Here is a 15,460-nt window from a genome sequence, read left to right as displayed (position 1 = left end):
CAAGACGCCTTTCTGCAGAAAAGAGTCATGAGCATGAGCACAAATTCATTCAATCATTTTCTTTTTGGCTAAGTCCCTTTATTAATCTGGGGTCGCCAGACCGGAATGTACCGCCAACTTATCCAGCATTTGTTTTACGCAGCGGATGCCCTTCCAGCTGCAACCCACCACTGGGAAACATCCACACACTCTCATTCACACACATACACTAAGGACAATTTAGCCTACTCAATTCACCTGTACCGCATGTCTTTGGACTTGTGGGTGGAAACCGGAGCACCCGGAGAAAACCCACGCGAAAGCAGGGAGAACATGAAAACTTCACACAGACACGCCAACTGACTCAGTTGAGAAGCTCGAACCAGCGACCTTCTTGCTGTGAAACGACAGCAGTACCTATGTCGCCCATGAACACAAATATGCCAGTCAAAATATTTCAGTCCCAATGGGCTCATTCTAACTCATGAAAAAGCTATTCTAACATAAAGCAAATCTTTTCAAAATTAGCAAAAAAAAAAGTTAGCTGCGTTTAAAGTTGTTTGAGTGGCTAACTGTAGTATTGGTAACCTAGTAACCAACAGTAAACAAGGCAAGCATAATGCATACAGCTGACTGGTCATATACAGTATACGGTGGCCGAGAGAGCTGAAATTTAAGAAAGCACATGCAATTACAAAAAACACCAGTAAATTAAGAAAAGATCTTCAGCCATTTGACAGCAGATGTGCGGCAAATCCTCACATTGCAAACAAATTTTAAAAAGCGCACTACATTTTCACAAAACGCAAACAAATGAATAAAAAGCACTGCATTTTCGGGTTACAAAAACACGCTGCATTTTCTCAGAACGGTTTCAAATAGCACAGAACACAACGCAATGTTTCAAGAGGACCCTAAAACATGTCGGACCTAGCTATTTAGGTTATGTTTTTTTTAGGCTAACAAATACTTAAGACAAGGAAATTGGGATATTACAATAAACAAACAAAAAACTCACCTTTCAGAGATCACCAACAACTTCAATGAGCATTGGTTTATAGCAATTTATTTATTTTTTTATTGCAATAATAAAAGTACATTACAACAAATACAGATACAAAACTGAAAGAAGTATGGTAATAGTCAAGGCACAGCAGCGTCCATCGTGTTTTTGGGTCCCTTTGAAACATTTCTGTTGTGTGCCAATGTTTTTGCAAGTGTTGTGAGAAAATGCAGCGGGTTTTATTAACTTGTTTGCGTTGTGTGAAAATGCAGCGCATTTTTAATATGTATGCATTGTGAGGATTTGCAGCATAAGTGCTGTCAAACGGAGAAAGTGTTTTTTGTAAATGGCATGTTGAGCTCTTTCGGCCACCATACTTAGGGGTGTCATGTTTGCTATGTCTGAGTTTATTCAGAAAAAGCATTTCCCTCCCCCAATTATTCACAATGTCCAAAACCACCTCATCGTGTGTAAAAATGTTTTTGCAAATGAAGGGATTTTTATTCAAAGTTTGGTGTTTCCATCACTCGTATCTCATACTTCAAAATGCGCATTAACAGGGTGGTAGAAACCCAGCTAATGACATATTATTGATAGATGTTTTGCAGCTGACAGCCTGCCTTATATTTATGAAAACAAAAGCCATTTCAGCATTTGGTGGAAAATAGTGACAAAATGCATATGAATTGGAGTGAAGAAGAGACTGCTCAATTGGTACCTTTATATAATTTGACAGCAGTTGGAAAAAGATATAAATGATTATGCAGAATGTTAGAGCCTTTGAGTATACAGGTTGCGTGCTGCGTTTATCCAGTCAATGACAATGACACCGCAAATATGCAAAGATCATTAATCCAGGGTTTAGGGTCTGGTTAAGAACCATCAGCACTTAACAGAGATCTCAATATGAGCTCAATCATTTCTAATCAAACTCTATCAAAGACCAGAAGTATAACCTTCGACCAACAATAGGTGTAAAGGAGATCAGGTGAGACTAATGGTATCTTCTGTTTTTACACCTGAAAAAATGAGATGTGCAACCTCACATGTTCCCTTTTACAGTTTCAGAGGACTTCTCAACAGGCATTTAAATGGCAGTGGTAATTGTAAATGAGATGATACAAACAATCCATGGTTCAAAACCAAAAGGTTTTTGGAGCAGACAACCAAACCAAGTACAAAAGTCCTCATGACATTTATTTTTAAACAGCAAATGAGTTCACCAAGAGTTTGGCCTCTATTTTAATGAAATATGTGCAAAGTCTAAAGCCTGGTTTATACTTCTGTATCAAGTGATTGGCATGACCCAAGCCTTGAGCGTAGCCGTGCATTTATACTTCTGCTTGCTCTGCAATACACTTCCGAAACGCTAGCTGGCAGTAGGTGCTTTTGTCTCTCTGTGTTGAGTTTCTTTGCTGGTGTTTTGTTTTTTCTGAACGCTTTTCTTAATGTCGAAGTGGCTCAAATTCGCTCATTATGAGGCGGGAACCGGCGGACTTGCATCAACTTTAATCAAAAGGTTAACACCTAACAGCAGTCACCATCTGGAGCTCCTTTAAGGGACTCCACACTTGTAAACACCCGCTGCATCACAGTCGCACGGCTCTCACCTCCGCCCAGACTCGACAGCGCTACCAAGCCGACCAATCACAGAGCTTGTGTTACGCATACACGTTACATTTTTTGAGAGGTGCGCGTCAGTGTTGTCGGTGAGGGGCTATGCGTCCACACGTAGGCTGCGCCATAGCATACACGTGCGCTTGTATAAGTATAAATCAGCCTTAAGACTCATGGCGCAAAAGCATTAAGAGCATGTCTGAATCCAAATACTGCATGTGCCCTGGCACAAGGCCAAACAGCATTGTGCTTAATCTATTACTGAGTTATGGGTTTGTTTTGAGCATAACGTGCATTAAACCAATCACTCTCATCTCTCAGCTGCGTCATGCCATGGCGCATTTGCTATTACACTGTAAACTTTGGAAGTAAAACTGAAATGTTTCACTGGCGAGAAAACAGTCAAGCCTCCTCCATTTGGCCTCTTTACTTTCATTTTACCTTCATTTTACTCTTTGCTTTGCTCCTTTACTTTTATGGATAAGGAAATGGTGAAAACTCACTTTACTGAAACATCCATTAGTCTACATATTTAATTTTGTTTCTTAAGCACAAAGATTTGCTTTTTAAAAGTATTTCTAAATTCAGTTCTAATTTCCAGCAAATTAATAAATGAACAATAATATTGAAGTGTGGTCAAAAAAAACAAGAGTTATATCCAAACACACGTCCTATTCTAATGCCCCGTATGGTCCAAAACTCGACAGATGGACAAATCTAAAATTGTTTTTATTAAAACAAATATAAATATGCATATAATAAATACTACTACTAATAATAATAACATTATACAAATTGTCATGAATAAACCTGCATTAGTGCATGACAAAGGGTGCTTTCACACCTAGACTTTTTTTTTCTCGTTTGCCCAGTTAGCCCAGTTCGTTTGGCATACTGTATGTAAATCCACAAATCGCTCTAGGATCCACGCCAAAACAATCGCTCCGAGATTGCTTGAATGAGGTGGTCTCGGCTAGATTGAAACGAACTCTGGAGCGGATTGATTGTAGGGAGAAAGCGATACGATCCGAGCCCGGTTATATCACAGTGTTTTATGGATATGTAATAGGCATAGGGCTATATAAAGAGAGAATTATGAGCAGGGCGGGAGGTCATTCCAGACATCCTAAGTCTCCCGGAAGTTTCGTTAGTCTCCCGCAAATGCACAGAGACTCCCGGGTGCCATCAAAAGAGTGATAATCTCCCGGAAATCGCGCGTCTCCCTCACGCTCCTCAAATACGTCGTGCATCCTTTTTTACCCCTCCCCACCGCATCCGTCCTCGCTCTTCAGACACGTCACACGCACTACCACCCCCTGACAGCTGAGCGGGACTCTGCAAAATAAACTGTGAAACTGACCAATGTGAGGAGAGTTTACTCGCACGTGACTTGTTTTAGCTCTTTTGGTCCGTTTAGAAACTTTGCCGTGTGAAAGCGAACCACACAAAGAACAAAGAGCAACATTGTAACAATTTTAATCCCTGTTTCGAAACAACTGAATCGATTCACAGGGGTAAAAGCACCCTAACACACTCTGTGCTGAACTTTAGACCTTCTTTCAGTTGGTCAATGACGCTATATACTCTATTTTTTAATGAGATCTATTTCAGTTCCCCAAAATACCAACGCACCAACCATGCACCTTAATACATCTCCTTTTTAGACTAGAACACCCAAAATGACAAATGGATTTGCTATTTAAATGACGTCACGGAAAACAGGAAAATTACAGTTGCGCTGGTATGAAAATAGCAACATATCGCGCCAAACATGTCTTGCACCTTGCTGCGCCTGGTGTATGATATGGCCCTTTAGCTTACAGCAAGGCTCCAGCATTTCTCCTGAGAAAAGACCCTTGTTTATCTGAGGCAGGTCCTGGAGGGCCACTGTCTTATTGAATTTAGGTCCACCCGTCATTAAACAAACCGGAACTAGCTAACCAAGATCTCACTGGAAACTTCCAAGCAAGTGTGCTGGATGCAAACTCTTGTAGGACATTGACCTCCAGGATCAGGATTGAACTCTAGAAGATTATAAGATACCAATATTAATTCAACTGTTTGAAATCAAATTCTCCATTATTCCATATGCTTTGAACGTAATTAAATCATCTGAGCTATGACAGAGCTACCTCTGATTGATAGCATCCTCAGCTATACACACCAGGGCATGTTTGTGTACATTAGAGCTATGGTTATGAAACATAATCTTATGGCGTATTATGTTTCACTGATTTTGAATGCAAATCACGCTGTGGATGTCTGCGTGAGATGCCATCCTCTGTATTTTGCATGTGCGCCGGTGTTTAGTTATCATGCAATTGTGGGTGTAATTTGATTTCCCGTGCAGACCAGCAGATCACTGACTCAGCAAGTAGCCTTAAAAAGAGTCTGTACGTTAAAGCTAATGAGAGAAGGCTTTGACTTCAGTTTAATCTGCTTAAGTAAGGCATGGAATCCAATGTGAGGGACATCTGCTCTTAAGCTAACGCCGCTCACAATGCCATCAATGTGATGATGACAACAAAGTCCTTGCAGAACAAAATGGTTTCTGCGTGAAACATCACTAAAAATGTTTATATTATATCTATACACAAACACAGTTGCGTTAAGTGAGTTTATTGCATTAGGAATATTTCCCAAACTAAAAATAATCCATGCAAAAAAGAAACAAAATAAATTCTATAAAGTAGTTGTCTGTGATTTTGTTTAAATTTAAGACTGTCTTTGAATTGCAGAAATTAAAATGTAAGGATATTTATGAAGTAAGAGTAAAAAAAAACAAGTTAAAGGGATACAATTTTAGTCTAAATTAAATTTATTTTGAAAACAAATGTTTTTTTTAGTTGGTCTCACTTCACATATGTCCCTAACTTTAACAATATCACACTGTAAAGGCCATGTGTAGGGTTTTAACAGTGTTATTGTATATTTACAGATGTTTAATTACATTCTAAAAGCAATGCAAATACTTTTTTTTGCACAAAATTTGCATGCACTGTATAAAACTATTAATTTAACTGTAAGCATATAGTAATCCATATAATATAAATCAAGTTTACAATTTGTAAAGGAAAAAATATCTGCAATGATTACATCAAATTACATTTAAAAAGAAGAAGGCTCTAAAAGTATTATAATATAATAAATATAGTAACTTTTAGTTTTCATCTTTTTTTATTTCTGTAATAAAGTTTTATAGTTAACAGTTGCATTTTTTTTGGCTTGCAAGTGGCAGCAAGAGTCAATGCTGGATTCTTGTTGCCAGAGCAACTGAGTCTCTCATAGGCTTCTCAGGCAGGTCATGTGACCAGCAGCTTTGACGTCACTGTGGGAGGCAGTTTGGTGCTCTGAACTAAGCTGCGAGTGAGTCTTGTGGAGTGTTTCGTTGGAGCTGCTGGTTGCATCAAAGCTTGTTCCTGATACCTGTGGCTGCAAATCAACACCGAGGCAACCAAACGCCTCTTCCCTGTGGAGCTCCCCGGGTTATGGCCATCTAAAATCTCACGGCACAACAACACAACAACCACCTGAGGTGAGTTCTCTTTTATTTTTGTTCATGTTTTGCTGCTTTTCTTGCAGGTGAAGTCTCAGTGGTGTTACATGCACTGATGCGGAGAAGAGGATGTGAAATTGAAAAGAGATTTCTCTGCTAGGCTTGGGTGATTGGAAGGAAGGTGTTGCTTTAAAGCGAACAGGATGCAACAATCTGAACTCTTTCTAAAATCAGTTTTATTCCAAACTTCCATTGAGAATCCGGTAACTGACAGTGTGCTGGACGGTGATCGCCCTGAGTGGATTTCAGATCATTTGGCTTTGGATAAATCCTGGAACATAAGGCTTAGAGAAGGGAACATTGCCTGATTTAAGAAGTGATAACTTGCACTCTTGAAAGTAACAGTTCTTCCTAGACATAATTTGTTCCATGAAGAACTTTAACATCCATTTTTTTTTATTTTTATTAAAATGTCACTTTATGAAGAAATGGTTCACAAACCAAAAATGGTTCTCCTATGGCACAAAAACTACCTTTATTTTTAAGAATGTCTTGCTTGTTCAAACTACGTCTTAAAAAATGCACTGAAATGAAACAATTCTGGAGATTTTCAGGGGAAACTTAATTGTTTTATGGTTAATCTTCTTACATTAGAAACAATAACTTAATGGATTTGTCTTGGCTCAACATAAATGAATTGTGTGCACCCCTGCATTTTTAAAGTGTATATACTGAAGTGTTTGGAATTTCAGAATTAGATATAGCTTAAATAGTGTCTATAAACAACATGTTGGATTGCAATACATAGATTACATTTACATTTAGTAGACTATTTTATCTAAAGTGGTGTACAAATGAGGATAATGGCAGCACTTTGGCTCACCAGAGTATAAATGGCATGAAAAGATTAAGGTTTTTAAATCAGACAAACAGGAAAAACAGTAAAGCAATGACTAGTACTAGTAAGTGATATTGTTGTTAAGTGTTAAATGCAAACTAAATGCATAAAGGAAAGTCCAATCTCTAATAGCCCATGCGATTAATATGAGCTCATGAATTCCATTTTAAAAAGTCAATGCAAGCATTTAATAGTATAAAAACAGCACCACCTTTATACATGCTTTTATACACACTGCACTGCAAAGAAAATGCAGGTTTCCACACACTGAAAAAAATATTTAAAGATGATTCCTTGGATTTTTTAAGTTAAGTGGCTGAAAACAATTAATTTGGGTTAAATTTAAACAAACAAATTAAGTTGAACATATAAATTATGTTTCAACATTTCAACAAATAAATTATTTGCAACAATTTTGGACAATTTTTTTTTTTTAGTGCACAATACATTCAAGTTCTCCCAACACAAATCGATTAAGTTCACTTAACAAATACAAGTGAATTGGACATTAAATAATTAAGTTTTCCCCAAAAAAATCTCAAGAATTGTGTTGTTTCAGCTCATTTTATATAAGTAGTTTGAACAAGAAGGAACATGTATAAGGCCCATTCCTTTACAGTCACATGGATTAATGTGAAAGAGGAAACAAGCCATTTGAAATGACTTAATTCTCTTTAATGAGTAGTTGATTATTAGTGCTGTACAAAAAAAATAATAATAAAAAATAGAGGAATGAGATAAAGTCAGTTAAAGTATCACTGGGAACCAAGGCTAAATGACAGGCATTTTCTCAGAACACTTAACAAAACATCTCAGGTTGCAGGAAGTTGTTGAGAGACTTTTTTTTCTCTTTGCATTGTTGTGGCATGCATGTAGGTTGTTTGATGTAACAGAAAACACACATACCGCTCGGGGAGAAAGGTTTTGGCGCATGTACTGTCTGTCAGAAAAGACGCAAGTGGGCGCTTGGAAATTTGTGACGGCCTGTAGGGATGTGGAAACAGAGACGCTTGGCTTTGTGGGAGAGTTTTGTAAAGCCCCAGAGAGAAAGAGAGCAAGAGAAAGAGAGAGAGAGAGAAGGAAATAAATGCAGAGGGGAGTGTCTGTTTAAAGAGCTTCCTGTCAAGAGCTGCCGACATTCACAGTTGATAGAGAGAGGGAAGAAAAGAGGAAAGAAAGCTGGCGACTACACGAGGTCCAACAGGTGAAATCGAATCACATCATCTACGCGGAGGTAGGGTCACTGGAGGTGAAGGTTTTACTTTGCCATCGTAATCTTTGCTTGTGTTTGGCTTGTAGGGCCATTTTCTTTCAAAAGCTTCTTTGGAACAGTGTTGATAATGAAAACATCAATTCAATTCATAGAGTCTGTGGGTGGCTGACCTGACATCAAAGTGTGCACTCTGAAATAAAGCTTCAAAAAGTGACTGAACCACTTTTGGTTTCTTATCATTTGAAGAACATTTTAAGTTTTAATATTGTATTGTACATCTTTATAAAAAAATCTGACAGACAGCAGACAGACAGATAAATAGACAGATAGAAATTGTCCCTTGCCCCATCTATCTATCTATCTATCTATCTATCTATCTATCTATCTATCTATCTATCTATCTATCTATCTATCTATCTATCTATCTATCTATCTATCTATCTATCTATCTATCTATCTATCTATCTATCTATCTATCTATATATCTATCTATCTATCTATCTATCTATCTATCTATATATCTGTCTGTGTAGATTAATGTAGAATTGCATCCTTAAAAATAAAGTAAAAACTATAATTTATAATCTGTAATTCCAATATTTTTTTATATATCTTAAATATCAAAATTATAGTAATTCTTTCAACAAAGTAAATTTTATGGGTAAAATCAGGTCAAATAGATTTTTAAGGTAACAGTCAGAGTTTAGGCCTATTTAAAAAATTGCTTCAGTTTTTAATATCTGTGTTTTAAATAAAATATTTTGAATAATCACTTTAATATTTTATTGTTTAAAGACATATAAATATTAAACAATCTAGAATGGTCTTTATTTTGACAAGCTGAAAAATGATGTCTGCAAAATTGTTGCAAACAATGAAGGCCCCCTTAGAATTTTTTTTCTTTTTTAAATATTTCCCAAATGACATTTAACACAGAAAGGAAATTTTCACAGCATGTCTGATAATATTTTTTTTTTTCTGGAAAAAGTCTTATTTGTTTTATTTCGGCTAGAATAGAAGCAGTTTTTAATTTTTTCAAAGCCATTTTAAGGTCAAAATTATTAGCCCCTTTAAGCAATTTTTTTCTCCATAATAATTCTGACTTCTGTATATGGGTTGAATTTAAACAAACAAATTAAATTAGGTAACTTTTAACTTAATTTGTTTGTTTAATTTCAGCCCAAATAAATTGTTTACAACCACTTACCACCATTGTTTGCATATAAAGCATCTTATTTAATAACTGATTACCAGAAAGCTAAATGCTTTCAGGGAAAGCATGAATAATAATAGTCTCATCTCTAGAGTATTAATCATAAAGTCTTGTTCCAGTAATTAACACTTGTATGGTTTGATATTGGAATCAGCATGATGACCAATGCAATCTAAGAATAACTTGGTTCATTTGTGCAACTAACAACAGATTGTAGACAGTATATATATAGAGACTGCCTCCATCTTCTCTAAGATTCAGATCATGCTGAAAGCCTTTAGTGTCACTTGTCTAGATCTTGGGAGCTTTTGAGTGAGTGTTTGGATTGACTGTATGTGTTTTTAATGAGGCGGAGGGTTACTGTAATGCTAAACTCCAGCGACAGCAGCCGAGAACAGTAATAATTACATTATATTGAATCGTAGTATTGAGCGATAGTGATTTCGCACTTGAGTTCCTCTACATTCAATTTATGGCCAAAGAGGCTGTAATATAAAAGCATTTCCTGTTTGTTTTCATCATCTGAAGTGTCCCGTCACTTTAGCTCCAATTGACCACGATTTAAAACTGTAAACGGTACAAAAAAATGCTTCCAAAAATAGCAGCTCTGCAAATATTTACACGAAGAGCATGTGCTGGAATTGTCTAGCGATGGCGGTCGGTGTCGTTCTCACAGATATATGGAGGTCAAGCTGGGATAGTTTACCAAAAAAAGTGAACGCTTTTAGATTGATGGCTGGACGTTTACATTTGAACTTGACACAACATGTTTCATGTCAAAAGATGGGGTATTAATGGATTTGCAGTTTCTTCTGACAGGAAATATGGACCTTTAACGACCTTAGCATTGGGTAAAAAATGTCAGCCGAGAGTGTGTGATATTTATAACTACTTTCAAGTGCATTCGCTGAATTTTTCTCATAAGTGAGACGTTCATAAGGTCATTTATTTTAGCTTTCAACTGCTTATACTCACAGAAACATTATTCACGCATACTCTTCTTATTTCACAGTGCTTTAGAACCAATTCCTGAAGGCATCAAGGACCTGATAGACCTGACACTACTATAATCACAGACTTATACATTCATGCAGAATTATTTTATACTGAATGTTTAGTTTCGTTCGTTTACTATTTGGCCAGTCTCACTGTTGCATATGTATCTCCACTGTGATGAATAGTACAACTTACTTATGATTTACACAAAAGCACATTACCAGTGGAATCCAATACACTTGTGTTTTCTTTATCGCCAAGTCCTGGTATAAGATATTTAGTGGGCCTTACATAACACACACACACGAGTCTATATTTATATCCTACTGCTTCAGATTAGCCCTGCAGAACCTTGAGTTAATCCTGCAGGTACAAGGAGAGAGCGAGAGAGATTTGTTAGATAGTTAGCTAAAGAAAATGCAACAATGTTTTCACGTTACAGAAAATAATTTGGTGCATTGGAAGTTTTATGCAGTTAATATGCCTCCAATAAGTGGATTTAAAATGTAATCTCTCTAGAGATCCAATATTAGTATAATTAGCTTCACCAATTAAAGTCTGCATGAAATTAAAGTTTAAAATTTTGATTATTTTGCTGGCATACATTGTCAGTCTTAAGGTTAAAACTGTTTTGGTAATCTTTAATCAAAATCTAACTATTTGCTTCGCTCTTAAATGGCAGCGCTTCTCTAATGATGTCAGTTTGATGATTAAATATGCTTATTTGATGACTAAATGTGCTCAGCCACGCCCCTTTTACCATTAGTTGGCTGTAAGTAAAAGATGACAGGTACATTTAAAAACTCAACCCCTACTCAACAATGTGTTTCAGCTGGAAATACTAAGATTAAAGTCTGCAGCTACCTCCAGTTCATGCAGACTTTAATAATATATACTATATAGCAGGGCCGGAATGGGACTCCTTCTCAGCCCTGGAGTTTCAAGCCTTAGACCAACCCACCTCAGTTCACAACTGACTATAATAAAATAGCATCATTTCCATTCAGTTTCTAATGACACCATCACGTCTTTTTCAAGAAACCAGCTGCTTTAGAACTTTTTTTTCATAAATATGAGAACATTAAATAGCTAAATCTCCAACACTATTCTTTAAAACATCACAATGTCCTTTCCTGCAATATCTGAATATATATTCTGTGCAAAATTCTTTAAAGATATCCAGTCCTTTGTAATGGTGGTCACACAAAAAAATAAAATATGTACACCTACACAAGTAACCCAAACAGTTTTATATGTCTTAACACAAAAAAATGTAAAAGTAAAAATGATAATTTACTCAGGTGAGGTTCCAACTTAGGTCAGCGGCTCTGAAACGCAACGTACTGACCACTGGACCACAATGGCACTGTAAAGTCAGTGCGTTTAGAATAAAAAATAAGTATTGCAATGTTATCTGCAAGACTCTTTTAACCACAGTATTACTTTCTATTGATGGCTTAATCTTTTTCTCCCCTTGATTTCTGATCAAGTTATGTCAGATTCATTAATGTAGTGAATCATCTGATTTTCATTAGGCATGTGTAATATTCATTAATATTAATTATTCAAATTCTTATATATTCGCTAAGGTGCCGCTGTTTGAGGTAGAATGTTACTTCATCATTAACCTGCAGGCTACGAGAAAATAAATAGAAAGAGACGAGCTGCGGCAAATTAATGAATAAAAAGAGTGAGGCTATGGTCAAATAAATAAATGAAAAAAGTGAGACTGCTGAGAGTGCACGCAGCTAGGGACACCAGCCCTCGTGGCCAAAAAATGGACCCGATTAGCCATAGAGATAAAATTGGCTAAATCCCTCCTCTAAAATAATTTCCGAAGGATTTAGTAATTTTATTGAGACATTTTTGTTCATAAGATGAATGTGTCAAACTCTTAAGAAAGGTTAATAACGCCATATGGTTGTTAGAGTTCAAATAGGTTTTGCAATGTTGAAAAAAGGAAGTGTTGGCGAGTCAGTGTATTAATATGTAAGTTAAGCAAGTGCATGTTTTTATGAATGGGTCATTGAAGAGTTTAATTAACCATTTTATTCAAAAAATGCTCACCAATAAAATATACTTTGTTTTGTTGAGAGACTTGTAACTGTTGTGCAGGGCATTTGTTAGATCTTTACAAGTTAAATTATTATAAACGTTTTGTTTATTGATCTGTTGTATGAAATGAGTTTTGCAATTGTGAAAATGATCAAGAAAAACAGCAATTTTATCCATATTCTTGAGACTGTTTTGGCCCTTGTATTGAATTTCATGGGCATTTTTATGTATTGCTGACATTTTTTTGTGATTTGAAGTTAGAAAGTTTTTCTGAATACAAGAGCTTAATTTTGGATCTTAACTTAATTTATCTTGACTTACGATTTTTAGATATCCACAAGAAAAGAAGCACAAACAAACAAAAATTTGCAATGCATGCAATATTGATTTTTTGAAGACATGCCAATATTCAAATATATACTATGACAAGGAACATGTACGATATTGTTCTTAGAGGCACAAAATTATGTAAATTCTTTTTAAATAATATGTAAACTTTAAGATTACCTTTTAAGAAATTTAGAAATTTATTTTATAGCACTAAATTATTAAAGTATTAATAGGTGATTTATTTTCTTACATATACATGTTTTTACATGTTAGTCTGGTCTATGACATGCCTGAGATGTTGTTTAAATGAAGCCTAATAGGTATTTTGTTTGTTAATGCTTTATAAATACATAGGTTAACTAAAATAAACAGAAGATTTACATTTATTAATCTTGGGTGATGTTAATTTCTTAATGTTGAATAACTCAAAGGTTGTAACTGTTTTAATGGGGCTAATAAAGTTCAGTTGTATTTTTATGCCAACAAATGTAGTTGGTTCTCTACTGTTGCTGTTAATGCTTTAACTATTATTATTTATGCATTATTGAAACCTCATTTTGAAGTATACTGTACACGTTATCATCCTTTTATATTTGTCTACTCTCCCAATTTTGTTTATTTTATTATACCTATACATTTTTTTTATTGGTTTAGAGTCCACGATTGTAATACTAATGCAAATGAAAATCTGCTACAGTCACATGACTAGGAGGAAAACTGTACTAAATGGTTTTAAAAGTGCTTAATTTATTCTGGATGTGGCATTTATTCTGTTGTCAGCATAGAACAGATATAAAGTGCAAACAGTGGTAAATGCTGACCAAAACAAAGCCACATAAACCAACAGTCCTGCAAAGGTTGCATGAAGTTTATAGCTATGTGACATCCATAGCTAAACTGAGCATGCTACAGTTTTAGAATGACTGAACTTCTATTTGTTCTTATATACAGAGTTGTGAGAATACAAAGAAAGCTCAGATCAGGCTTAAACTGGAAAAAATAACAATATGGGGAATTTTTAATTTATTTAAATATTGACACTAGTGTAAAGCAGTGTTTTTACAATCGTATTGCAGTCGATTTATATAAACGTCATATATAAAAAAAAAAAATAAATAAATAAAAAAAAAAATATATATATATATATATATATATATATATATATATATATTTTTTTTTTTTTTTTTTTAATATATGATGTTTATATAAATCGACTATATATATACACATACAGTTAAAGTCAGAATTATTAGCGCGCCTGTTTATTTTTTTCCTCAATTTATGTTTACCGGAGAGAAGATTTTTTTCAACATATTTCTAAACATAAAAGTTTTTATAACTCATTTCTAATAACTGATTTATTTTATCTTTGCCATGATGACAGTAAATAATATTTTACTAGATATTTTTCAAGACACTTCTAAACAGCTTAAAGGGACATTTAAAGGCTTAACTAGATTTATTAGGTTAACTAGGCAGGTTAGGATAATTAGACAAGATCTTGTATAACGATGGTTTGTTTTGTAGATTATCGAGAAAAAATATAGCTTAAAAGGGGCTAATAATTTTGTCCCTAAAATGGTGTTTAAAAAATGAATAACTGCTTTTATTCTAGCCAAAATAACACAAATAAGACTTTCTCCAGAAGAAACAATTTTATCAGACATTCTGTTTAAATTTCTTTGCTCTGTTAAACATAATTTGGAAAACATTTAAAAAAGATATTTCTGACTTCAACTGTATATGCTCTTAGTTTCTTAATACTGTTTTTTGTGAGATGACATTTAAGGGATAGTTCACCCAACAATACTCATCATGTACTCATCCTCCACTTGTCACAAATCTGTTTGAGTTCTTTTTTCTGTTGAACACAAAAGAAGTAACCAACCACTGACTACCATAACATTTGTTTTTCCTTCTATGGAAGTTTATTATTACCAGTTTCTAACATTCTTCAAAATATCTTCTTTTGTGCTCAACAGAAAAAAACAACTCATAAAGGTTTGGATCTACTTGAGGGTGAGTAAATAGGAAATAAATAGTAATTTAGCACTTTAAGCTTTTAGTTTTATGATGAAAGCACTTAACTGTAATTGAGTGGATACATTGATTAACACATAGACATTATATTCAACCAACATATATTAGCATAACTTTCAAATTCTAATGAATTTACTATAGTACACATTATTTAGAGTTGTGTATTTTGGTCATTTTAGTCGTTTGTGTGAAAGTCCTCTACTGCATGCAATATGATATATATATACTAAACATTTTTCTGTTTAACTTTTCTTAGAATGGCTAAACTTGAAGTGCAGTACTAAAAATTAGGGGGATTTTGTTTTTTAAGGTACTTTTTGATATGTTGCCATGGCAACAATGTCCAACAGTGGATCTAACTTAGAAATTTCAAATGTTAAATTTTCCTTATAATTATTAATTTTGTTGTTTTGAATGATTTAATTGGTGTTGCAGTATTAAAAGCTTTATCACAGAACTTATAAATGACACCTTATACATACTTTCCAACAACCGATATTCAAACAGCTTTCATTTATTCCATTCTTTTTTGCTGAATATTATTGAAAACAAGCATAATATTGTGTGATCATGTATACAACATACAGTAGCTATAAATATTTCCTCCAGTAAATATTATA

At 34.7% G+C, this 15,460-nt stretch overlaps 1 protein-coding gene across 7 annotated transcripts in view; it reads left to right on the top strand.

The window, feature by feature from the left end:
* Positions 1 to 5,967: 5,967 nt before the first annotated feature.
* Positions 5,968 to 15,460, top strand: part of ncaldb (neurocalcin delta b) — a 29,059-nt gene continuing 19,566 nt past the window's right edge. For 2 of the 7 annotated variants that reach the window (XR_012394546.1, XM_009294100.5), the window contains exons 1-2: positions 5,968 to 6,134; positions 14,783 to 14,819. The gene's annotated coding sequence lies outside the window, so the exon portion shown is untranslated. 7 annotated transcript variants of the gene reach the window in all.

The sequence above is a fragment of the Danio rerio genome, chromosome 19 (genome assembly GCF_049306965.1).
Source record: "Danio rerio strain Tuebingen ecotype United States chromosome 19, GRCz12tu, whole genome shotgun sequence".
In the NCBI taxonomy this organism is placed as follows: domain Eukaryota; kingdom Metazoa; phylum Chordata; class Actinopteri; order Cypriniformes; family Danionidae; genus Danio; species Danio rerio.
The sequence above is the reverse complement of the archived record's forward strand: the minus strand, read 5'-3'. Positions and strand labels throughout refer to the sequence as shown.